Source organism: Ailuropoda melanoleuca, chromosome 11 (genome assembly GCF_002007445.2).
Source record: "Ailuropoda melanoleuca isolate Jingjing chromosome 11, ASM200744v2, whole genome shotgun sequence".
NCBI lineage: Eukaryota > Metazoa > Chordata > Mammalia > Carnivora > Ursidae > Ailuropoda > Ailuropoda melanoleuca.
The window spans coordinates 49,433,293-49,457,608 of NC_048228.1; the positions used below are offsets into that span (position 1 = coordinate 49,433,293).

The 24,316-nt window shown below is 42.4% G+C and overlaps 2 long non-coding RNA genes across 2 annotated transcripts in view; both read left to right on the forward strand.

Annotated features, from left to right (window-relative positions):
- The window catches only part of LOC117804423, a 73,955-nt gene extending 64,109 nt beyond the window's left edge, over positions 1-9,846 (forward strand). Inside the window, exons 3-4 of the long non-coding RNA XR_004628844.1 lie at positions 6,897-7,035; positions 9,789-9,846. This is a non-coding gene — a long non-coding RNA (uncharacterized LOC117804423). The remainder of the gene's footprint in view (positions 1-6,896; positions 7,036-9,788) is intronic.
- Positions 9,847-9,880: 34 nt separating this feature from the next.
- Positions 9,881-23,742, forward strand: LOC117804480. The gene is made up of 10 exons (XR_004628965.1): positions 9,881-9,941; positions 10,394-10,462; positions 10,843-11,022; positions 12,144-12,258; positions 13,954-14,047; positions 14,681-14,830; positions 15,926-16,227; positions 16,642-16,833; positions 21,873-22,041; positions 23,476-23,742. It is a non-coding gene; the product is annotated as an uncharacterized LOC117804480 (long non-coding RNA).
- The last annotated feature ends 574 nt before the right edge of the window (positions 23,743-24,316 follow it).

The following is a 24,316-nucleotide window of genomic DNA, read 5'->3' on the forward strand; positions in this document are numbered from 1 at the left end:
TTTAATGCTCAGAGTTCTGGATTTAGCTTATATTGACTAAAGGAGTCTTATACCTGCCTGCCCCAAGATGGGGTTGGAGGTTGGGAAGTCAGATGATTCGAGAAGTTTCAAGTATGACTCTCCATGATCTCATTTATAGCAGGGGTAAAAAATTGCAAAGAGTTTGAATCCAAGAAAAAAAAAATGGAACCATTGGATTTAGGGCCCAAAGGGATTTTATTTTTAAAATAGCTCTTATAGATACCTTTGTTTAAAAACATAAAAACACATGGGGCTCCTGGGTGGCTTAGTCGGTTTAGCAGTTAAGCATCATCTGCCTTTGGCTCAGGTTATGATCCCAGGGTCCTGGGAGGAGCCCCCAGGATGAGCAGGGAGCCTGCTTCCCCCCTCCCCCATCTTCCTCTGTGCTTCCTCTCTCCCTCCCCCTCTCACTCCGCCTGCTCGTGCTCCCTCTGGTTGTTCTCTCTCTCTCTCTCTCTCTCTCAAATAAATAAATAATAAATAAATAAATAAATTTAAAAACACAAAAAACACATAACTTGGTTTATGATTTTTATGGAGATATATTAAAAACAGGAAAAATGAGAAAATTATGGGGAGGGTTTTTTTCCCCCCTGACTTTGGAAATAAACCAGATTTTCTCCCCACACCAACAAGAGCTGAGTAGGCTTGAGCACCGTAGTACTCATGGTCCATGGACTAGCACCATCAGCTTTATCTGAGAGGTTGTTAAAAATGCAGACTCTCAGGTCACTTTGACAGGATTCCTAGGTGATTTAAATGCGCTGTAAAGTCTGAGGAGCGCTGGTAGCAGAGCGCGAGCCACAAGCATATGCAAATTGTCTTCAGAGAAGTGTTTGCCCAGGTCATCTCCTCAGGGTATGATGTACATACCTCAGAGTATGGTGTACAGGGCAGGCGTGCCCACTGACAGCCAGATGCAGAGTGTGACATCAACAATAAAGGTGTTTGTTTGTTTATTTATTTATTTAGTTAGTTTGTTTTTATTTGACAGAGAGAGACAGCGAGAGAGGGAACACAAGCAGGGGGAGTGGAGAGGGAGAAGCAGGCTCCCCACTGAGCAGGGAGCCTGATGCGGGGCTCGATCCCAGGACCCTGGGATCATGACCTGAGCCAAAGGCAGACACTTAATGGCTGAGCCACCCAGGTGCCCCAAGAAAGGTGTTCTCTCTCAAGATATCAAAAAGTGAAATGTCACTAAAATAGAGAGGTGGCAGAACTGGCCAAAACTAGCTAGCTGATAGGCATTGAACAGAGGATCTCTCATAGAGTTAAAAATGATGAAAGGATAAAATTCTTACAATTTTAAGTAGCTTGTAATAAAATAGAAGTTAAGATAAAGATCACTTTGACCAAATTGACAACATTTTCTTCTATGCCATTTAAAAAGCAACTCAAGTAGAAAACAGAAACTTACTTCATTCCATTCACAAATGTTTTAACCCACTGAAAATCTGATATCTACTTGCTTCCAATAGATTGCTGGCCGGTAAGTGCTCATGTTCTGAAATCAGACCATCTACATTTGTATCCCCCTCCAACACTTACTTGCCCTGTTGTGGTCCTCAATGCTCAGTTCCTCCTGTATTATTAGTATTAATTACTGTAATACCTTCTTAGAGAGTTCTATAGGGAACATGGTGCCAGGAAAGTGCTTTGCTCAGTGTTTGGGCAAATGGCAAACACTCAATCAATGTTAGATTTTTTTTTTTTTACCTTTGTGAAAACACAAAAATGTATTAGTTTTTCATTTTTTCTATTTAATTTAATTTAATTTTATTTTATTTTATTTTATTGTGGTAAGAATACAACATGAGCTCCACCCTCTCAATACATTTTTAAGTGTACCATACAGTGCTGTTGATTATCAGTACAATGTAGGACAGCGGGTCTCTGGATCTTATTCATCTTTTTAAAGAAGCAACTTTGGCTTAGTTTGTAAGTCAAGCTCTTGACATGAATTAAAGTGTCATTTAGGTTTGCATTGGACATTTATGATTCCTTGAATTTAAAGGTCCTCTGGTCAAAAAGCTGTTCCTCTTTGAGACTGATCACCCATACTTTATTTTTACCCACTTTCAACAAAAATATTGATCTATTTTCCCTAAGGAGAGACCCATGGAGGTTTGTATTAGTTACAGATGTACTGAAGTCTTACAAAGAGAGTGTCTTACCTTTTGCCATCAATTTAATCTCAACTGAATTGCTTGCAAAAGTCTGTTACATCGGAAACCAGGGATGTACTGTATGTTGACTAACATAATAAAAAAACATTAAAATAAAAAATTAAAAAAAGATGGACCATTATAATAAAAAAAAAGTCTGTTATTCGCCAGATAATGGTTTTAAGACCCATCCTGCGAAAAGGTATTTTTCCAAGGTAGTTAAATTTACGTTTCAAGTTTTGTTCGAGTTCGACTCAAAAACAGCGAATCCCGGACAAAGCTAAAATGTGCCTAAAACTCCTTTCCTACCTGCTGGGATGGTGATTTGCCAGCAGACTGCTAGGTGGCAGTATTACTTACAGAAACAGCTTGCTGGAGGGGAAAGGCCTGGCCTCAGGTAAAGACTACAGAGAGCTGTTGCATTATTATTTCAACGTTCAAGTCATTTGTTTGATTTGGTTTATTGCTTTTTAAGATATATTGTGACTGTTGAGATTTTTTGATTCGGCTGAAATGTTAATCAAAGAGGGGAGAAAAACCCCTAAAAATCTTAAGTAATCTAACAAATTCTGGGCCAAATCCAACTCCCTGGCCCCAAGGTTGCAAAATCAGATGTGGCAGTTCTCTGGCAGGCAACACATTAGGCCTCAGCAGAGCTGGACATGAACCTTCTAAGATCAGAAAGTTTTCAGAGAACAGTGAAGCTACCATATACCGATGTCAAAGTGTAGTCAGATTTTCCAGCTTTTTAAAGCACAGCACAGCGAACATTAACAAAATAGTCACCTTGTTTCTTTCATTTGAATTCCATAATATACATATTATTTCATCATCTGCTTTTTTCACTGAGCATATCTTTATGTTATAACCATGCATGGAGTCCTGTATATTATAAATAAAAGTCAATGGTTGAATTTTTCAGCAAGAGCACCCCTATTTACTTTTGAAAGTTTTTGGCATATCACTTTGCTCTTTTTATAACCTTCTATCCTTAGACCTTAGGTGCCCCCAGGCAATCGTCTTGGCCTCACATTCGTTTGCCAGAGTCTTCCCTTTGTCACCAGACCTGAAGCTCCTCTTCTCACTGGATACCCTCTCCGTTGGTATGCACGTCTTTTCCCTGCTTCAAATTTAGATGTAAGTCCACTCACATTGGTATCTATCCAACAGCCTACTGGTCATTTCTTCATAGAGGCCTCTTAGGTCTCTCCAACCCATCATATTCAAAACTGAATTCTCCAAAATTTGCTCTACCTCCAGTATGCCCAGTCTTAGTAAATGGTATCGTCACCCACCCAGTTGCTCAGAAGCCAGTAAGTCACCCTTCCTTCATTTCCCTTAATCTTGTTCTCCAAGAGCTGCCACTTGTATCTGTTAGTGTCTTGGCTTTGTCCACTTTTCTGCACTCTCATTGCTACCTCCTATTCCAAGCCGCCATTATCTGTTGTTGGACCCATTGCAGGAGCCTGCTAACTGCTCTTTTCCCATCCCTACTCCAGTCTGTTTTCATGCTGCAGCCATTCAGTCATCTTTTCAAAACACAGTCCTGATCGTCTCATTGCTCTGCTCCAGGAGCTTCTCATTGTCCTTATGTGGCTAAGTCCTTACTTCTCTCCAGTTTCATCTTTCCTCACTTCCTTGCTCTCTACTCAACTTTTCAGGTTGATTTGAGGATCCTGTGCAATCACTCTGCCTTCCACTAGGGGTCTGAAGTTCACAGGCTGAGTATCTTTGGCAAAGACTCCAAATAATGGCTTTATTTCTATTGATTTTCAATAAATATTTATTTTATTTCTATTTATTTTCCATAAATAGAAATAGATGGGCTAGAAATGGAACGTGGATATGTTTGAAGCTTAGAATTAGGCACTACCCTATCTCCTCCTGAGTAGAACATGTTTACTGTGGACTCTCAACTTTCTGGTATATAATGAAGAATAACCTTGACTCTACTATATCAGTGCTCACTTTCCTGCTGACTAGTACATCTTCCAGTTAGCATAATACCCTCTAGGTCCATCCATGTTGCTGCAAATGGCAAAATCTCATTCTTTTTTATGGCTATGCAATATTCCATTGTGTGTGTGTGTGTGTGTGTGTGTGTGTGTGTGTGTGTATCTTCTTTATCCAACAATGGATGGGCACTTGGGTTGCTTCTGTATATTGGCTACTGTAAATAATGCTGCAATAAACATAGGGGTCCATATAGCTTTTGGGATTTGTAGTTTCATTTTCTTTGGGTAAATACCCAGTAGTTGAATCACTGGATCATATATTATTTCCATTTTTAATTTTTTGAGGAATCTCTGTACTGTTTCCCACAGTAGCTACACCAGTTTGCATTCCCACCAATAGAGCTCCAGCTTTCCCTTTTCTCAACATCCTTGTCAACCCTTATTATTTCTTGTCTTTTGGATACTAGCCATTCTGACAGGTGTGAGGTGATATCTCACTGTAGTTTTGATTTGCCTTTCCCTAATGATTAATGATATTGAGCATCTTTTCAAGTGTCTGTGGCCCATCTGTATGGAAAAATGTCTATTCAGATCTTCTGCCCATTTTTAACTAGATTATTTGTTTTTTGGTGTTGAGTTTGATAAGTTCTTTACATATTTTGGATATTAATCCCTTATCAGTTATATCATTTGGAATATCTTCTCCTATTTAGTGGGTTGCCTTTTCATTTTGCTGATGGTTTTGTCACTGTGCAGAAGCTTTTTGTTTTGGTGTAATCCCAATACTTCATTTTTGCTTTTGTTTCCCTTGCCACAGGAGACATATCTAGAAAAATGCTGCTAAGGCTGATGTCAAAGAGATTACTGCCTAGGTTTTCTTTTAGGAGCTTTATGGTTTTAGGTCCCACACTTAGGTCTTTAATCCATTTTGAGTTTGGTTTTGTGTATGGTGTAAGAAAGAGGTTCAGTTTCATTCTTTTCCATGTAGCTGTTCAGTTTTCCCAGCACTATTTATTGAAGAAACTGTCTTTTCCCCATTGTATATTCTTGCTTCCTTTGTGTAGATCAGTTGACCATATAAGCATGGGTGTATTTTCTGGGCTCTCTACCCAATGGAATATTTCTGTTCCATTGACCTATGTGTGTATTTTTGTGCCAGGACCATAGCTTGGTAGTATCTCTTGAAACCTGGGATTGTGATACTTCCAGGTTTGTTCCTTTTTTCTCAAGACTGCTTTGGCTGTTCAGGGTCTTTGGTTGTTCCATACAAATTTTAGGATTATTTGTTCTAGTTCTGTGAAGGCAACTTTTTTCCCCCCAGTATGACAAAGTCCATAAAGAAGTAGCATGGGACAGTCAATTCTCCATCCCCACCCAAACTAAAAGACTATTTGGGACCATCAATAGATGGTTGGAATGCCAAATTGAGCACACTCTGTGTGATACCGTCTCTGGACCAAAGCATGCTTACTTGGAGTCCAAAAGACTGTCTTAGGAAGTGGGGCATAGAACTGGGTACAGGCTACTTCCCCTAACTGCGCTGCAGATAGCAGTAAAGCTCTGAGACTATGAAGGTTCAGGGTGACACAGCAGCATCCTCCGAAGGCCCTTGCCGGGCAGCTGTGATGGGTCCTGACAAGGAAGCTAGAGCAAAAAATCACTGACCGTCTTGTTACTCATCTCCCAGAAACCAGTAGGGTGCTTCTTGGGGTGGTGGGTGGAAGTCCCATGACAAGCAGGTCAAAGTTTTAGAAGTATAATGTCAATACATACATGGCTATGTTTATAGTCAAAGTCTGTGGCTTTCACGCTTTTATGCTGCATTCTTCTGTGAATCATGAACAAAGAAAAGCTTATGAAACCTCCTTCTGTGGTTCAGTTTTATTTAGGATACATGTGTGAACTAAATCACTATCATTGCTCTGTTCTTGCCTTCGAATGAACAAATACTTGTCTACTATATGTCAGGCATTATGCAGTGTGCATTTAAAAAAAGATATGGCCCATGCCATGTGAAAGTCAGCCAAAAATTTAGCACCTTTATTGCATGTACTTGGGTTTCTAAGTGCAACCCATGCTGGCCCGGAGTTTAAAAGTACAAACTAGCATTACTTTTTTTTTTTTTTTAAGAATTTTATTTATTTATTTGAGAGAGAGAGAGAGCACAAGCAGGGGGTGGGGGAGGAGGCAGAGGCAGAAGCAGACTCCCCACTGAGCAGGGAGCCCAACATAGGGCTCAAACCCAGGACCTTGAGATCATGACCTGAGCCGAAGGCAGGCGCTTAAACTGACTAAGCCACCCAGGCGCCCCTAAACTAGCACCACTTTTACTCAGGGTGATTGAAATGTTCTAGTACAACAATTTTTCGTCTTAATTATGAAGTGGAAGAGATCTTAGTAGAGAACTCAAAAGCAGCAGCTACCCAGACTAAATTAGGTGAACAGAAATTTGAGAGTCATGTCCATAGACCGTCTATCTGCCTAAGTGATCTGCAAAAAGGCTTTGTTTCATTAGTTAAAAAAATGTGCTGGTAAATATTTTAAAACCAGCTTTCTGGAAATAGTAATTTCTGACTTGTGGCATTTGCTACCCACACAAGGTCAGTGAATGTGGAGTTGGCAATTGATGAGCAATCGAGCTCACCGGCATCAGCCCACCACGGGACCTGCCCAGCTGCCTGTCAGCAGAGCCAGAGCATTGTCCCTGGGATCCATGACATGAAGTGTTTATTTTGTGCCTTGACACTTATCTTAGCAGAAGCCTGGGTGAGCTGTGCTGCTGGCTATTGGTGGATGTCCAGAAGGAAGTTTTTGAGCTCTGCTGCTGCCGATCGCTCTAAATGGATGGACTAAATGGCTCTAAATGGACAAAATGGATGACTTTGATCATCAGCGTAAGTATCAGTGGAATCCTTGACCAGGCCCCTGTCTCAACATTTTGCCTGTTGCCCCTTTGTGGAGGAGACAAACTGGCTTTAATGATCTTGTCCTCCATAGAAGTGCTCACAGGGCCTTTGCCCTGGGCTGAAGGCATTGGAAGTAGCTCTGCCTATCAGGGTTTCTAGGCGGAAGGAGAAGCTGGACCTCTGCGGACCTGAAGCCAGTTGTCTAAAAGCTCACCCCTCTTCCCTTCTTTGGCTCACTCTAGTAGGCTCCTGAAATACTCAAATCTTGCCCTTCGGACTCAAAATCCAGCATTCTTACCATTAAGAGGAGCCCCAAGCACATGGTACTGCGGTAAGAGTTGCCAGGAGGCAGATGTCACTTGTGAAGGAAAAGCAGCCTTGTCTGCTATGCCGTGGCTTCCCGTGTGAATTCTACATCACGTGGGAGTGATGCTGCCCTTTTGCTCGTACTCAGAGAGTGGCACTACCCTTTCTCCCTTCAGCCAGCCCAATCACTGGGTTCAGTCCCTGAAAACTGTTAGAAAAACCTCTGTCCTCCTACCTGCAAGTAGCCCTCTGTCTGCTCCCATGCCTGGGGCAGCACTGGTCCTCCCCTCCCCTCTACTAGTTGAAATCAGAGCTTTTAGCCCAGCTGATAATACCACTGTGGCACGCGTTCCTTTATACAAGAACAACCCTTGCCTAAGAACAACCTTTGCCTTCAAACACTCTGATGTTTTCACTGGAATCAGGAGACCTAGATTCTGAAGCTCATTGTTTTCTGGAGCTGACTACTGAAATTCTGAGCTACAAATTGTCGCAGCTGTAGAAAGGGAATAAAATCTGTCTACATGAGGGTGATATAAGAAATTCATGTGTGTGAAAGTGCTTCATAAAATACAAAACGATTTTGAAATTGAAGGTATTTCACTATCTCTTCATCACTCCATTTATGTATTTCCATTGATTTTAGTTTCCGAGATCGACTTTCTCAAAGCCACATGAATTTATCAGCTTGGCTTTGGAAGCCTAGGTCTCAAGGGAATGTGCATTCAGTCCTCAGGGCAGCGCCAGTGACAGATCTCCAACTCTGGCATGACTCCCTACAGGGGGCACTTACAGGAGATGACGTGAGGCAGTGGCTATTGCTCCTTCTTACTGTAAATTGGAGGTGATTCTCCCTACTCTTTCAAGTCTAATTGGCTCTTAAAATGCTTCATATGTGCTTAGTTTTGTTTTATTAGCAAGTGATTCATAACAATCAGGGAAATGGCGCAAGCTTTCAGTTTCTACTAATCTCTGGTCAAAAGTGTATCTTGTTGGTTGGAAAAAGAGTGCCTTCGACCACCCAAACCCAATGAAATGATGAAAGAATAGCGTCCAAAAAGAGGGGTCTAGAGAGAAGAAAGATCTGAGTTAAAATTACAAGTTTGCCCATTTGTTTGTAAGTTATTAACCTCTTTGGATTACTTAAAGTGGAGCCAATCATACCATAATGTACACTTAGCTGCCCAGCATTCAAAATTTGTTGATTTTGAGAAATATCCTCTTGTGTGTCTTGGGAGACTGTGTCAGGCACTTCACTGGCATGAAGGACAGAGTGGTAAATGACATGGATAGAAAGCCAGTGCAGGACTGTGTGAAGTGTGGCCTGGGTTCTCTAGGTGTCAGGACCATTTAGAGAACCTATACACCAGCGGATTCCAGAGTCCAACTTACTGGATCCAAATTTGTGGGGGTCGGACAAGAAAAGCTGCATGGTTAAAAGCTCCCCAGATTCTGGGGATCTAATAATGCATAATTTACTTATTATAGTTAACAGTATTGTATTATATACTTGAAAGCTTCTAAGAGACTAGATCTTAAATGTTCATACCACTAAAAAAAAGAAATGATTATTACGTGATGTGTTGGAGGTATTATCTAATGCTATGCTGGTAATCATTTTGCAATATATAAATGGATCAAATCAACACATCGTACACTTTATTTTATTTTTTAAAAGATTTTATTTATTTATTTGAGAGAGAGAGCATGAGCAAGGGGAAAAGCAAAGGGAGAGAGAGAAGCAGACTCACCGCTGAGCAGGGCGCTTGACACGGGGCTCGATCCCAGGACCTGGAGATCATGACCTGAGCCAAAGGCAGATGCTTCACTGACTGAGCCACCCAGCCGCCCCACATTGTACACTTTAACTTATACAATGTTATATGTCAATTATATCTCAGTTGGAAAAAAGAAATAACTCCCCAGGGGATTCTGATTCTTGGCAAAGTTTGAGAACCATTCTAATTTGGTGACACCAGCCATAAATAGCATATATACATAGTAAATATAGGTAGGTAGGATTTTTTTTTTTTTTTGGAATTTCGAGGACTCAGCCCCATTCTTTTTTTTTTTTTGTAATGATTTTTTTTTATTATATTATGTTAGTCACCATACAGTACATCCCCGGATTCCGATGTAAAGTTCGATGCTTCATTAGTTGCGTATAACACCCAGTGCACCATGCAATACGTGCCCTCCTTACTACCCATCACCAGTCTATCCCATTCCCCCACCCCCTCCCCTCTGAAGTCTTCAGTTTGTTTCTCATAGTCCATAGTCTCTCATGTTTCATTCCCCCTTCTGATTACCCCCCTTTTCTTTATCCCTTTCTTCCCCTACCGATCCTCCTANGCCGATCATCCTAATTCTTATGTTCCATAGATGAGAGAAATCGTATGATAATTGTCTTTCTCTGCTTGACTTATTTCACTTAGCATTATCTCCGAGATGCCGAGATGCCCTTCAATAGACGACTGGATTAAGAAGCTGTGGTCCATATATACAATGGAATATTACTCAGCTATCAGAAAGAACGAATTCTCAACATTTGCTGCAACATGGACGGCACTGGAGGAGATAATGCTAAGGTAGGATTTCTTATAGATAAAATTTGCGTGGCATGAAAAGTTTTTAACAAGCTCTTTTGGGACGCCTGGGTGGCTCAGTTGGTTAAGCGTCTGCCTTCGGCTCAAGTCGTGATCCCAGAGTCCTGGGATCGAGTCCCGCATCAGGTTCCCTGCTCGGTGGGGAGCCTGCTTCTCCCTCTGCCTGCTGCTCCCCCTGCTTGTTCTCTCTCTGACAAATAAATAAAATCTTGAAAAAACAAAACAACAAATTCTTTATAGTCACAAAACAAAAGCCCCAGCCCTGTACTGGAGTTTGGAGAACAGAACTGCACTCATTCTTAGCCCCCTGAATTTAGAATGCTCTTAATCCTGCCGCGTGGAATTCATGTGGGGCATCTCTGTAAGAGAGGAATAATTCATGGGCTACTGTCATGCCAACAGATCTTATTTTAGCTGTTTGGTTTTAAACCCAGGAGCAGAAAAGGAAAGAGTTACAATGTGACTTGTATCCAAGGACAGGACATTCTTTAGGACTTTTGGAGGTAAGCTTATGATCAACATTTTGATACTGTGTTTAGCTTTATTAAATTATTATGCCAAGTGCAATTCTATTTAAAACCATTTTTTTTTTTTTTTTTTTTTTTTAAATTTCTTTATTCGACAGAGATAGAGACAGCCAGCGAGAGAGGGAACACAAGCAGGGGGAGTGGGAGAGGAAGAAGCAGGCTCATAGAGGGAGAGCCTGATGTGGGGCTCGATCCCGTAACGCCGGGATCACGCCCTGAGCTGAAGGCAGACGCTTAACCGCTGTGCCACCCAGGCGCCCCTAAAACCATTTTTTAAAAAGGAATAGTACTTGTATTGGCTGAAATTAGTGAAGAGTTCAGACTTCCCGTAAATTGCCTCTGTGATTCCCCCACAGCCATCAGCTTCTTTGAAGTGGGATGGCGACTTGAATAAGCACTTTTGACCTTGGCCCACACATTACTCTGCTGGAAAGGAAAGACTCTGCTTTACCTTTGACTGTTCCTTTCTCCTGCGGAAACTGGTTTCTAGAGACAAAGAAGAGGCATTCCCTAAAAGGACATTTCAGACATGTGTGGTAAGTGAATAGCAATTTACACATAAATTTGAAGGTTATTCTCTTCTGAATTAAAAATATATCTTACCATCTCCTGGAGCCACTCAATGCAAAGGTCTCTGACTTGGAAGTTCCCTGCAAACCCCAAGGCTCTGTGATCACACTTTCATAAAAACCATCTTCTATGTACTTCAGTCATGGAGCAAATTTACATGGGCCGTGAACTTTGGGCGTACGGGAGACGTGAGCGTGGGGAATGTCTGCGCAGGCGTTGGGGGGATGGGAGGATGAAGCAGGGCAGTATCTGACGCAGGCACGCGCAGTGTGTTGTGCGCTGTCTATTGAATTGCACGAACCTCCAAACTTCCTACGTCAAATTGATGGAAAAGGAACATTAGAGAGCTTGAGCCTATCAGCGGTTTTCAGTTGAGAACACGAACGTCTCTCCGTGACTCCAGTAAAGCAAACAATCTCCATCAAATATTTGCCAAATGCCCCCTCCATGCCAAGCGCTTGGTGTTCGGCCCTGGGGTCAGGAAGTAGAACTTTGATATAACTTCCAACAATTTCCTCTACCCCTCCTACCATCAAAGCAAGTGCCCTGCAAGCACTTCTGTAAATTACAAAATGTTTATGGTCCGTAATAATCTGTGGCCTTTCCAGCTACGGGAGCCTGGAATAGAAACTTAGACTGAAAATAGAAGTGGCTCAGAGGAAATTGCTTCAACCATGGGGGATAATTTTCATTTTTGGTAGTTGTAAAAGGGAAGCTTCTAACCTCATCTTCTTGGGTTTGATTTACCTACTTCATTTAGTGGTTGTTAGGGTAGTAAACAGTGATTTTTATGGAGTGTTCATTTTGGTTCTCGTTTCTCTGTTTGAGACGGATGGGTTGGGGGTGAGCAGAGCCTATGAAGTTAGCCCAGGAAAAGACCAGGAGGAAGGGAATCCATGAGGGCCGATGGGGAGAATGGAGGTGAGAGCCAGATCCCCTCTCGGGCTAGAGTGAACTCATTATTGAAAGGACAGAACATCCAGGTAGGTAGTTACGGGGAAAAACTCCGCGGGTGATATATACACGTGACCAGGACAAACAAGAAGAGGTTACAGGTATCAACAATTCTTCTGGTGTGCTCTCTCAGCGGACAGCAGCGTTGTCAGTAATGAATACAGCTGAACGTCTATGAGGCTGAACTAAGCTGACTGGAGTGTGAAGATGCTGATGCTACTTTGCTGCTGGAACAGTGATTCTCAGAGGTGGGCGGCAGGTTTGATGCCAGAATCCCTGAGAGTTGGGACCGATCTTCCTCACCCACCCCAACTGCAGTGATCCAGGTTTCCAAATACCAGAGTTTGCCTTATACCCTCCCAGGGGGTGGGGGCGGGTTTAAGAAACAGTAGGATGAAGTATGTACCCCGATTCACAGTAACATATGATTGTTCACTGGAACTTTTTCTATGAAGATGACACTGGTAGAAATAGAGGGGAGCGGCCCTCTTGGAAAATTAATGTAGGAGTAGCAACATTTTAACCAAAGCAATTTTGTCTCTTTCCTGAATCTACCGAGGGCAAAAAGAGGAAATAAAGATCATACTAAGGAAGCAAGACAGAAATCCCCTTGGCCACTGATGCTAGTGCCCTGCATTGTTCCAAAAGCTTTTAAGGAGTGGTGATGAGGCTGAGAAGGTGGGCACAAGCATTCCTTGAAAGCAGCAGAAAAGGACGCAGAGGTTAAGAATGCTGTTAAGAGTTCATGCCAGTCCTGAGGGCTGGCTCGTCCATCCAGTGCCCTGTGCAGTCAGGAGCAGAAGCTGTCCTTGGCTTACACCTGTCTGCACTGCTGCCATCCCTTACATGACCTTGGGCCAAACGTACTGAATGGTTTCACGCTCACTGTCCTTGCAATCAGTCTCTGGCTGAGGAGTCTGAAAAGACAGACCTGGACTTGAATCCTGGTTCTGCCTCTTATTAGATTCGTAGCCTTGGGTGTGTTACTTGCTTTTTTAGAACCTTAGTTTTCTAATCTTTAAAGTGATGGTCACTGGAGAATTAAATGAGCTGAGGGAGGTAAAGTATTTGACACAGTGCCTGGTACAGATATCAGCCTTTGTGAAGATTCCAATGAAGCGGGTTCCTCGCCTCCCTCCTTTGAGCCACGGTTCTACCAAACGCCCACCTGCATTACTGCATTCAACCGTAAGGAATGCAGCCATTTGTTTTTATACACTCTCCTTCGTTAGACTGTGAGTTCCTGCTGGACGAGGTCAAACCTTATGGTTTTGTATTCCTCACACTGTAACTAGAACATGTTCAGTGAAAGTTCATGGGATCCCCTGGTTCCTCTGCTGACTGAATGCATGAGTGAATGAATAGGGCGGGGGATGGTGGTAGGGAGAAATGAAACCAGAGGTTTTCATTAATAGTGGGGAATGTTCCAGCATCGCATCCTTTTCTTGTTTTGACGGGTTCAGCAAGTAAGGCAGCAGATTTACCGGATTTTATTCTGAGCAGTGTTGACTAGCTTGCAAATAAAGGAAGTCTAGGCTATATTTACTTTTAAAGAGCCAGGCAGGGAAGTCTCCTCAGGCTTTCAATACAGGGCTTCTGAGTTAGGAGTGACTCAGAAGAAGAAACCTCAAGCTGCCAGGACACCGTGTAGTTTCCCATTATCTGTCACCTGCTGGAGAGGACAGAGTCCTCCCGCCTCACATCTCAGCCCTGCTTTACTGCAGCGGGGTCTGCGGTTTCTACACAGGAGCCGTGGTGTCTGCCCATCCTTCGTCCTCACCCAATCTTCAGTTGGTGTCTAGATCCTTTTATCCCCCAGGACTTTCACCTCTGCCATAAAAGTATCCCTGGCAGTCTCCCTGACCAAAAGTAAGCTCACATGAAGCTGATGTCTCAGTCCTCTATTTACAGTTGGAAAAAATAAATTCTTTCCCTGAAACCAGAAAAATACGGCTGCTAAGCAATGAGTGAAAAAGCTATTCCTGCCCCACCATCAGAGACCCCGGCCTGAACATGCACCCCCGTGAGCCACGTTGTGTAAGTAATAGCCTGCATTTCTTGCCCAGGGCACTCGGTGTTACAGGGGAGTTTTGGATCACTTACCCATGTTACTTTGCTTGATTCAGCTGCCGGGGCGTGAGATACACAGTCAGCCATGTATAAAAACCAGACCATGGTATTCCATATTACTGCATGGCCAGAAATACTGCAAACCTTGTCAAAAATGAAAAAAGAAAAGGATCCTGCCAACATCTTAGTTTAAAGGATAGCCCTCTCTTACCAAATTTAATAATCTTGTTCCTTTAAAAAATTTAAAAATATGATTTCATTGTGTCCCCTTGAAGGAAGAAGAGCAAAATCTAGCCCAGGATGGCCACTGGTGTAGGCCCAGGCCTGGTGTCAGGAAATGTATCAAATTTAGACATTACCCTTAACTTCAAATGAGGTTTTACATACCATCACAGAGACCCAAGACAGGAGTGAAAGAAGACTTTTTTTTTTTTCATTCAACTATACAGTTGTCTCATTATAATACTAAACAGGCTGAATTAATTTTATAAGTTACTCTGTAATAGCACAGTTGTTCTAAGTTTATGTATTTTACACATGGTAATTTATTAAATGTAAACACTTAAAATACACTCTCTTTTTATAACCTTGTTTTGACAGGTCCTTGTTAAATAGACTGGGGCTCAGACTCTGGGAAGTGCCAGCTGTGAGTCGCATCTAAGTCTCAGGAAAGCCAGCAGGTGTAGCTTTCCCGTCTCATGAACAAACTTGCCGCGTGCCCTACGGAGGTGGACAGGTTCTCAGTCAACTGTAGGTTTATTAGAGCTTCGCAAATGTTTCGTGGCATTCAAAGTATACATGGCCAGTTATTTTACCCCAAAAGTCTAGTTCTAAAAAAATGTTCTTCAAGTGAGTGTGGTTACGTAGTAATTAGGAATCATCAGTCACGGACTAGGTTTAGGATGCAGATTCGGTGTTCACTGGATGGAGCCGCTTCCCTTTCCCTGACCCCGTGTATTTGAACGGAAAGGAGGTGGAGTGTCAAAGGCTCTGTGCTCAGGACTGTGTAAGTACCATTTTTGTGCGGATTATGGGCAAAGCTCCTATGAGGTGGCTGAGGAAGGTTAGGAACCAGTACCATAGCTTCCCGACAGTCAACAGCGGCCAATGTTATCAGCACGACACTGCTCTGCAGACCTTGAGATTTAGCACAAGTTAAATAAACATTTTTTGAAACTTAATTTGTCCTTAAATTAAATCCTGATCTGCATTATCTGAGTCACCATGCCCCTGAGCGTCTGCACTTGGGGAGAAATTTTATCCCATTATTTAATTAATTTATTTAATATATATATATTTTTTTATTATTGAAGTGTAGTTGATGTACAAAGCTATATTAGCTTCAGGTGTACAACATAGTGATTTGACAAGTCCATACTCAGTGCTCACCATGGTAACTATAGTCACCATCTGTCACTATACAATGTTATTATAATATGATCGACTAGATTCCCTGTACTGTACTTTTCATCTCCATGATTTATTTTATAGCTGAAAGTTTGTGCCTTTTAATCCTCTTCACCAGTTTTTCCCAACGCCCCACATCTCTCCCCTCTGGCAACCACCAGTTTATTCTCTGTATTTAAGAGTCTGTTTTTGGGGTACCTGGGTGGCTCAGTTGGTTAAGCATCTGACTGTTGATTTTGGCTCAGGTCATGATCTCAGGGTCATGAGATTGAGTCCTGTGTCAGGCTCAGAGCTGGGCATGGATCCTGCTTAGGATACTCTCTCTCCCTCTCCCTCTGCCCACCCCCTTCCATCCACTGCCTTTCTCTCTCTGTTTAAAAAAAGAAGAGTCTGTTTTGTTTGTTCCTTTGGTTTTGTTTTTGTTTTTGTTTTTTTTAGGATGCTACATATAAGCAAGAGAGATTTTAAATGACCAAAATACTAAGATTGAGACCCTTATTGAATAAAGATACCGGCAGCTTTGGTAAAGCCTCTGCTTTCAGTGGCCTGATGGGTTGTGAGATACAACGATGCTGCAAGATGGTGGCCCGATAAGTGTGATTCAGAGGACTCCTTCAGAAAAGCTTGCACGAAGCCTTGGGCATATTGCAACACAGTGTGCTCAGCCAGCTGTGTGTCTTCATTTTGAAGTCTTTGGAGGAGGAAGAATCTTTAGAGCATATAATAGGTTCTGGAAAGGTGTAAGTTATAGCTGTCACTAAAGCAGCTTTAGGATTGATAATTGAATTTTAAATGCTCGGATTACAACGCCTGTTCTATCTCCTTACTTTTGCCATTAAGCAAAACCTAGAGTAAAGCAAGAAAATCAAAGTATCCAACTTGTCTCCTACCGCTTGCCTAAGGGGTAGAAGTCCACCCCCTTTCAGGCAATTATCTTCTCACCACAACTTTCTCAGATAGTCAATGAGCTGGATATTCGGGGCTGATAATAATGCTCCTTCTCAGCTGATTCCTTGGCATTCCTGTGCCCCAGGAAGTCCAGCTGAACCATGGCTTCAGTAAATTTCTCCACACTCTTAAAAATGTATCTTCTAAAGGCTTTGGAAAGATCTGATTTTTTTTTCTGTCAAATTCTGAGATTATTTTGATTTCAGGTAGCAACTAAGGAAAGAATATTTTTTCTCTTCTCTACATACTGGAACAATGTCTCCATAAAATGACAGAAGGCCTGGAATTGACTTCTTTCTTGCTCTGAACCCAAACTGGTTTCATCCACTGTCTAATGAAGACAGGGCATGTTGGTGGAATGGCAAGTAGAGCAAGGTGATCTGACCAGAATTGGATAGGTAAGTATTAACCAGTGGTTGGGATACAAATCCTGGGTATCCATCTATCTTGGTCACAGCACGGTTTTTGAGGAATAATATTTAAAGACCATTGTCGGCCTTGGAACGATGTAATTCCTCTCTGTGTTGGCCCTGACCTCAAATGTAGTGTTCTAAATCAATGATGTGGGATGGACCTCCATCATGAAGCCCCTTTGCCCCTCCATTTTAGGACCTCAACTAGAATAATTTCAGGGCCATCTTTGGCCCATTTTCCCTGGGTCCTACCTTGGCTGCCACTTACTTAATTTTAAAGGAGGAAAGTGGGAACTACGGGAGACGGTGTACCATGTAGTTCTTCAGGTGGGCTCATTGAAATCTAAGACAACAGCAACAAAAAACAACACTAACGAACAAGACAGAAGAGATACACAGTAACGGCAAACACCAGATAAACGCACCTAGTCTTTGAAGAGTACATTTCAGATAGATGGTTATCCTCAATGCCTTCATTACTTCCACCAGGTACTTTCCCCTATGGCCTAAACGGGCCTTGATGGGGATGAGCATCTAGTGTTTTCGCTGCCGGTCAGAGGGCCCTGTCAGTGCAACATCATAATTTATATGCTATTTAATCTTGTGAAGTAACAACAAAGCCTTATAGCTTTTTATATCCTTACTGCAAGTGCATCTGGGATTCAGGGAAAGGACAACTCCGTGCCACACAAGAAGTGCTGTACAAAAAGGTCCTAAATGAAATGCAAAAGGAAGTGAAAGGGAAGTAGTTTCTTCTGAGAAGGTTGAGGGGTGCATGCAGGAAAATTATTTCCCCATCCTTTACTCTCCTATCTTTTCTTCACTATCTGAAGCAATGGCTTCAGCAGTGGTCACGCTTGGATAATATTTGTCAAGCCATAAGGCTGGCAGGAACAAGGGAGCAAGGAGAAAAATGTGTCAGCATATAAAGAAAGGAAAGGTATTTCTGAGAAATTTTTCATCTGCATTGAGCTCTTTTCAGTTCCCAAAGGGCTGAGGTTTGGGCCTAAACCTAGCCAGGTAAAGTAATGAAAACCAAAATTGTCAGCAAAGGAGTAGGAGGTAAAGAAATGGTAGCAAATGTAAGTTGCACCTGACAAGTTTGTACGTAAAAATAAAGGGGAAAGATAAACCAGCTGACTTGAGAAAGTAGCAGGATCAACAGAAGAGTGTTCAGCTGCATGAAATTTTTTATGCTAATAGATACCAGGAAAAGTCTGTAGGCTGAAGGGGAAGAAGGTGGTGGAAAGAGATTATAGAGATTTGTGAGGTTTTTGTCCTGGGAGGAACGGTACATGACACCTAAAACGTACTCAATAAATAATGTAATAAACAAGTCAGCAGGACGAGGTGCCTGGGAGAATTCAGGTCTCATCTCAGGGGTCCTAAGCAACTAAGAGCCAGACACTTGTTCCCAGGCAGGAATATGGAGCCATTCATACTGGAGATTCGATCTCAAGAAACTGGATTTTTATGTGTGATCCCTTTAGTTTTAAATTTTGATGACTGACTTAAGCAGAAGTAAACAAAAGTACCAATATTCAGTCAAGTGGCAACCACTTGAAAACCTGTATTTTAGTACCTGTTTCTCCAGACCCTAGTTGCTGGCATGGCATTTATCAGTTTTACTGAGATAAAATTCACAAATACAGTTCACCCATTTAAAGTGCATGATTCACTAATGACCTTTAATAGAAGAGTTTCAGTAGAGTAATGAAAACATTAGTAAATTTTAGTAAAGTTTTAGTTGTTTTTAGCAAATTCACAGATGTGTGCAACCATTACCACAGACAATTCTAACACATTTTCGTCATCAAAAAGACATCTTGGACCCTTTAGTTTTCACTCCTCTAACTGCCCATTTCCTCACCCCTAGGCAATCACTGATCTACTTTCTGTCTCTATAGACTTGCCTATTCTGGACATTTCATTTAGGTAGAATTATATATTATGTGGTCTTTTGGAACTGGCTTCTTTCACTAGGAGATGGTATTTTTAAAGTGAAGAAGTAGGAATATGAAGAATTTGGAAGGCCTTTAATCTCAGTGAAAGGAAAAGCCAGGTTGTCCTAATACCAAGGTGAGTAGGGAAGAACCATCCTTTGGAAATGAAGGAAAAGCAAAGCCAGAAAAAAAGTCCTGAAGGTATTCTGAAGCTGCATGGACACCTCAAGAATCAGTCTGTGTGAAAGATTTTTAAAAAATTTTTTTTATTATGTTAGTCACCATACAGTACATCCCTGGTTTTTGATGTAAAGTTCGATGATTCATTAGTTGCGTATAACACCCAGTGCACCATGCAATACGTGCCCTCCTTACTACCCATCACCAGCCTATCCCATTCCCCCACCCCCCTCCCCTCTGAAGCCCTCAGTTTGTTTCTCAGAGTCCATAGTCTCTCATGCTTCATTCCCCCTTCTGATTACCCCCCCTTTCTTTATCCCTTTCTTCCCCTACAGATCTTCCTAGTTCTTATGTTCCATAGATGAGAGAAACCATATGATAATTGTCTTTCTCTGCTTGACTTATTTCACTTAGCATTATCTCCTCCAGTGCTGTCCATGTTGCAGCAAATGTTGAGAAATCGTTCTTTCTGATAGCTGAGTAATATTCCATTGTATATATGGACCACAACTTCTTAATCCAGTCATCTGTTGAAGGGCATCTCGGTTCCTTCCATGATTTAGCTATTGTGGACAGTGCTGCTATGAACATTATGGCCCTTCTCTTCACTACATCTGTATCTTTGGGGTAAATACCCAGTAGTGTGAAAGCTTTTATTTTGGTCGTGTGCCCGAGGGCGGAGAGGTTGCTGGTATGCATAAGCTTGGCTGCATCAGTAGTTTGCACAGCTGAGGTCTGACCAGATTGTGCCTGTGCCTGCCTGTTGCTAAAAGACATAAATATCACGCTGGGTTGCACAGCTGTTCTTCAGGGTGTGATCCTTGAGTAACTCCTTGGTTCAAGTTACTAGCATTGCTCAGAATAAGCAAGAGAGAGAGAGAGAAATAGTCTAAGGATTCTGGGTGCCTGGCCCCAAGACTTCTAGGGTTATCTGTTTATAATTAAGACAATCATCCAAAGAAGAAGACAATGATCCCCTGCAAAGGAGCAGAGAATTTTCAGGCGGCTGAGCATACCATTCCCGAGGGAGCTAGCAAGTCTAATTTTAAGATTTAGCACTCATGGGGAAAAAAACATTCCTCACCAGCCTATCAGGCGACATGACTCTGGAATTTTCAGTAAAACTACAAGAGCAAAGAAGCCCGTTTAAAACACGGGGTATGAGCTGGACTCATAGCAGAGCTAATTAATATTGCAAGACTCCTGGGGGCTTCCAACAGCACAGCACACCATGACTTTCCAGTGAGACTATAAGTAGGTCTGATGATGGTCGCTTCACCAGTGTTGAGGCTGCGCTCGGACCCAGGGACCACCTTGGGTGGGCAGAGGACCCGCACCTGTGAGGGGGTGACAGCAGCAGTACCAGCCTCCTGGCAGAAGCCGCCCCACTCTAGCTTTCCAAAATTACACCTGGGCAGAGACTCATGAAGAGCCTTCTGAACAGAAAGTATTTCGCGTGGGAAAAACGGTATCAGTTAGGATTCAGTGGGCATCTGAAAGCCGAGATAAGGGTGCGGATGCGCCTGTCCCGCTAGGCGCGGGTTTGGAGGAAGGCGGCCGCATGCAGCGCCCAGCTCTTCGTCAGCCCGCTGCGCCTCCGCGCCCCACTGTCCCGAGTGTGGCCCCTGCGGTGCTCCCGTTCTGGCCTCACGTTCTCCGTGGAGGCAGCAGATGGAAGGAAAGATGATGAGGTAAGTTCAAAAAGCTGCTTCCCACGGTCCTTTAAGGAACGCCCAGAGACCGCCATCTAACCCTGCTGCTTATATTTTATGGGCCGGACTTAGTCATCTGGCCGTATGCAACGGCAAGAGGAGTTAGGGACTGCATATTTATTCTGGACAATTCCACACCAGCTAAACCTCGGGAGTGTGATTATGCTGCTGGCAGAGAAAGGGAGTGCTAATCCCTCGTTCCTGTGACCCACACTGCTAGTTGCTTCTCCACATCCAGATTGAAAATGGAAAGAAAGCTTATTGGATTATCTGGCCTTTACTAGTAACCAGGAACTTGAAGAAACAGATTTTTTTTATTTATTTATTTTAGAGAGCGAGTGCGAGCACGAGTGGGAGGGGCAGAGGGAGAAGGAAAGAGAATCTGGGGCAGAGTCTGCACTGAACGGGAGTGAGAGGCAGGGCTGGGGGGCTTGATCCCATTTTCCTGAGATCAGGACCTGAGGCAAAACCAAGAGTCGGGCACTTAACTGACTCCACCACCCAGGTGCCCTGAATAACATTTGTCGCGTAGGTAGAAGGGGGAAGGGGACAAGGAGTGATCACATCATAGACTGGGTGTTTACCCCAAAGATACAGACGTAGTAAAGAGAAGGGCCATATGCACCCCAATGTTCATAGCTGCATTGTCCACAATAGCCAAATCATGGAAGGAGCCGAGATGCCCTTCAACAGATGACTGGATTAAGAAGCTGTGGTCCATATATACAATGGAATATTACTCAGCTATCAGAAAGAACGAATTCTCAACATTTGCTGCAACATGGACGGCACTGGAGGAGATAATGCTAAGTGAAATAAGTCAAGCAGAGAAAGACAATTATCATATGATTTCTCTCATCTATGGAACATAAGAACTAGGATGATCGGTAGGGGAAGAAAGGGATAAAGAAAAGGGGGGTAATCAGAAGGGGGAATGAAACATGAGAGACTATGGACTATGAGAAACAAACTGAAGACTTCAGAGGGGAGGGGGTGGGGGAATGGGATAGACTGGTGATGGGTAGTAAGGAGGGCACGTATTGCATGGTGCACTGGGTGTTATACGCAACTAATGAAGCATCAAACTTTACATCGGAANAAGGCGGAGTGACTTTTCACCCACCATGCAGCCTGCCAGTCTCTAGCATCCAGGACTGATTCTCAACCAGCGTCTTCTTGTGCCCCCTAGACACCCAGGGCCCTGCAGATGTGGAAGACTTCTCCTTTCTGTAGGGGAGCCCCAGCAGCCAAGAGACTGCTCACACTGCAGGTGGCAGATTCAAATAGGATGGCCTGGAGACAAGAAAAAAAAGAAATTCCTGTTCATTACTACTGTGTCCCTTGCCGGTGCTGGTCATGTAAGTCCCCCAAGTCTATAAATCCTGACGCTCTTCTCCTCTGGCCAACAGTCCCAGTAGGTTAATTTGCTTCTGCTTCAATCTCTTCAGTGATGGAGGCCTACTTGGAGGCAGCCCACCCTAGCTTTATGCTCCTTGAGTTCTTACATAGTTCCTGATCTAGAGGAGAAGGTAGCTTCCCTCCATCTTGTGAAAAGCTCTGAATGGATTACAAACTATGCCAAGAAGTATTTGTGGGGAGAGTGGTTACTATTCTTAATATCAAAATTTGGGAGATATCCTGGAATCCTGAAATTTTAATATCATAATTTGCAGCCTAACTCAAGAGGTACAACTTGTTGAACATCTAAAACCATTCTAACGGTTGTGTTTTTGGGTTCACAGATGACTGGTTGATAAATTTTACTCGTTGCTATTTAGGAGGCTGATTTAGGATAAAAGGAGACAAGGAAACACGCTCTAAAATTAGGAGAGGGAGGGACAGGATGTTCTGAAATATTTTGGTAGTTTATGTGCTTGTAGGAAAAACAGAAGCTATAAATTGAAAAAGACCCTTCAAAGATCTCGATTTTTACATTTCACATTCTAAAAAACTTATTTTTATAATTTAAAACAAGGTATATGGTAAATTTCACAGTATTTATATTTTATCACAATAATTTTCTTAAAAAGGGGGAAAGAAATGTATGGTCCAGGGAATAAAAACAGCAATAATTTTAGAGCTGACAAGTCTTTTTTTTTTTTTTTAAGATTTTATTTATTTATTCGACAGAGATAGAGACAGCCAGCGAGAGAGGGAACACAAGCAGGGGGAGTGGGAGAGGAAGAAGCAGGCTCATAGCAGAGGAGCCTGATGTGGGGCTCGATCCCATAATGCCGGGATCACGCCCTGAGCCGAAGGCAGACGCTTAACCGCTGTGCCACCCAGGCGCCCCAAGAGCTGACAAGTCTTAAATTACACTTGGTCTCTTCTCTAATCCCTGTTATTTGAAGGAACAGCACCAAATAGGGAGTCAAAGTTTTGTGCAATGGTTTGTTTTTGTAACAGGTCTATCTTCTTCAGGGAAGTATAATTACTATACAATGTTATATTAGTTTCAGGTGTACAACACAGGGATTCAACAACTGTATACATTACTCAGTGCTCACCGTAAGTGTAGTCACCATCTGTCACCATGTTATTACACTATTATTGACTATGTTCATAGTCATATTCATATACTTTTCATCTCTGTGTCTTATTTATTTAATAATTGTAAGTTTATACCTCTGAATCCCCTTCATCTATTTTGCCCCCCCCCACCTCCCTTGGGGCAACCACCAATTTCTTCTCTGATAGGTGTACTTTTTTAAACCCCTGAATGGACTGGAGGTAGGGACATACATTTCTAGCTCTGGGTGTTTTAGAAAATTTTAAATATATTTATTTTATAGCAAATACTTGGATTATCCCAGAGGGCTATGCATGTTGGACTCTTCACAAACACTGCTCGCTGATATGTTCTTATTAGAATTATATCAGTAAGGAAGGTGTGCTGTCATCCTCAAACAAGAGCTGAATCCTACAGAAGTCCATCTGGATCATAAACAATGTTCTGTGGAATTTGACACATAGGCCCAGATGTTGAAGAGTGTGTGGGATGTGAGAAGTCCTCCAGGAAGATATTTAAAAACCAACTTCCTGCCCTCAAAGAAGGCTTTTCAAGGTACATGGGATTTATTCCTGTTTCTATGAAGCAGTTATTTCATCTTCTCTTGGGAAACTAATTACATATCCACTCAGTGGACTGCGTTTCTTTTTTTGTTTTAGAAGGTGGGGTGAGGGGGGAGAGAGAGAGAAAGAGAGAGAGAGATCTCCATATAGGGCCATCTCAGAAGCACTTACAAATGACATTCCTTTCATTCAACAACTGGAATTACCTGTTCCTTCCTCTGCTTTCCTACAGCATCCAACAATTATTTGACTATTATATATATATATATATATATATATATAGAGAGAGAGAGAGAGAGAGAGAGAGATACACAAATTATATACATAATGTATTATATATATCATATTGAATATTATATGTATATTATATTGACTATTTTATATATATATATTTATATTTATATATTTAAGGACCTGGTGCAAACAATTTAAAGAAACTTTTTTTTAAAAGATTTTATTTATTTGAGAGAGAGACAGAGATGTACTGGGGCGGGCGGCGGAGGGGGTGGGAAGGGCAGAGGAAGAAGCAGACTCCCTGCTGAGCAGAGAGCCTAACTTGGG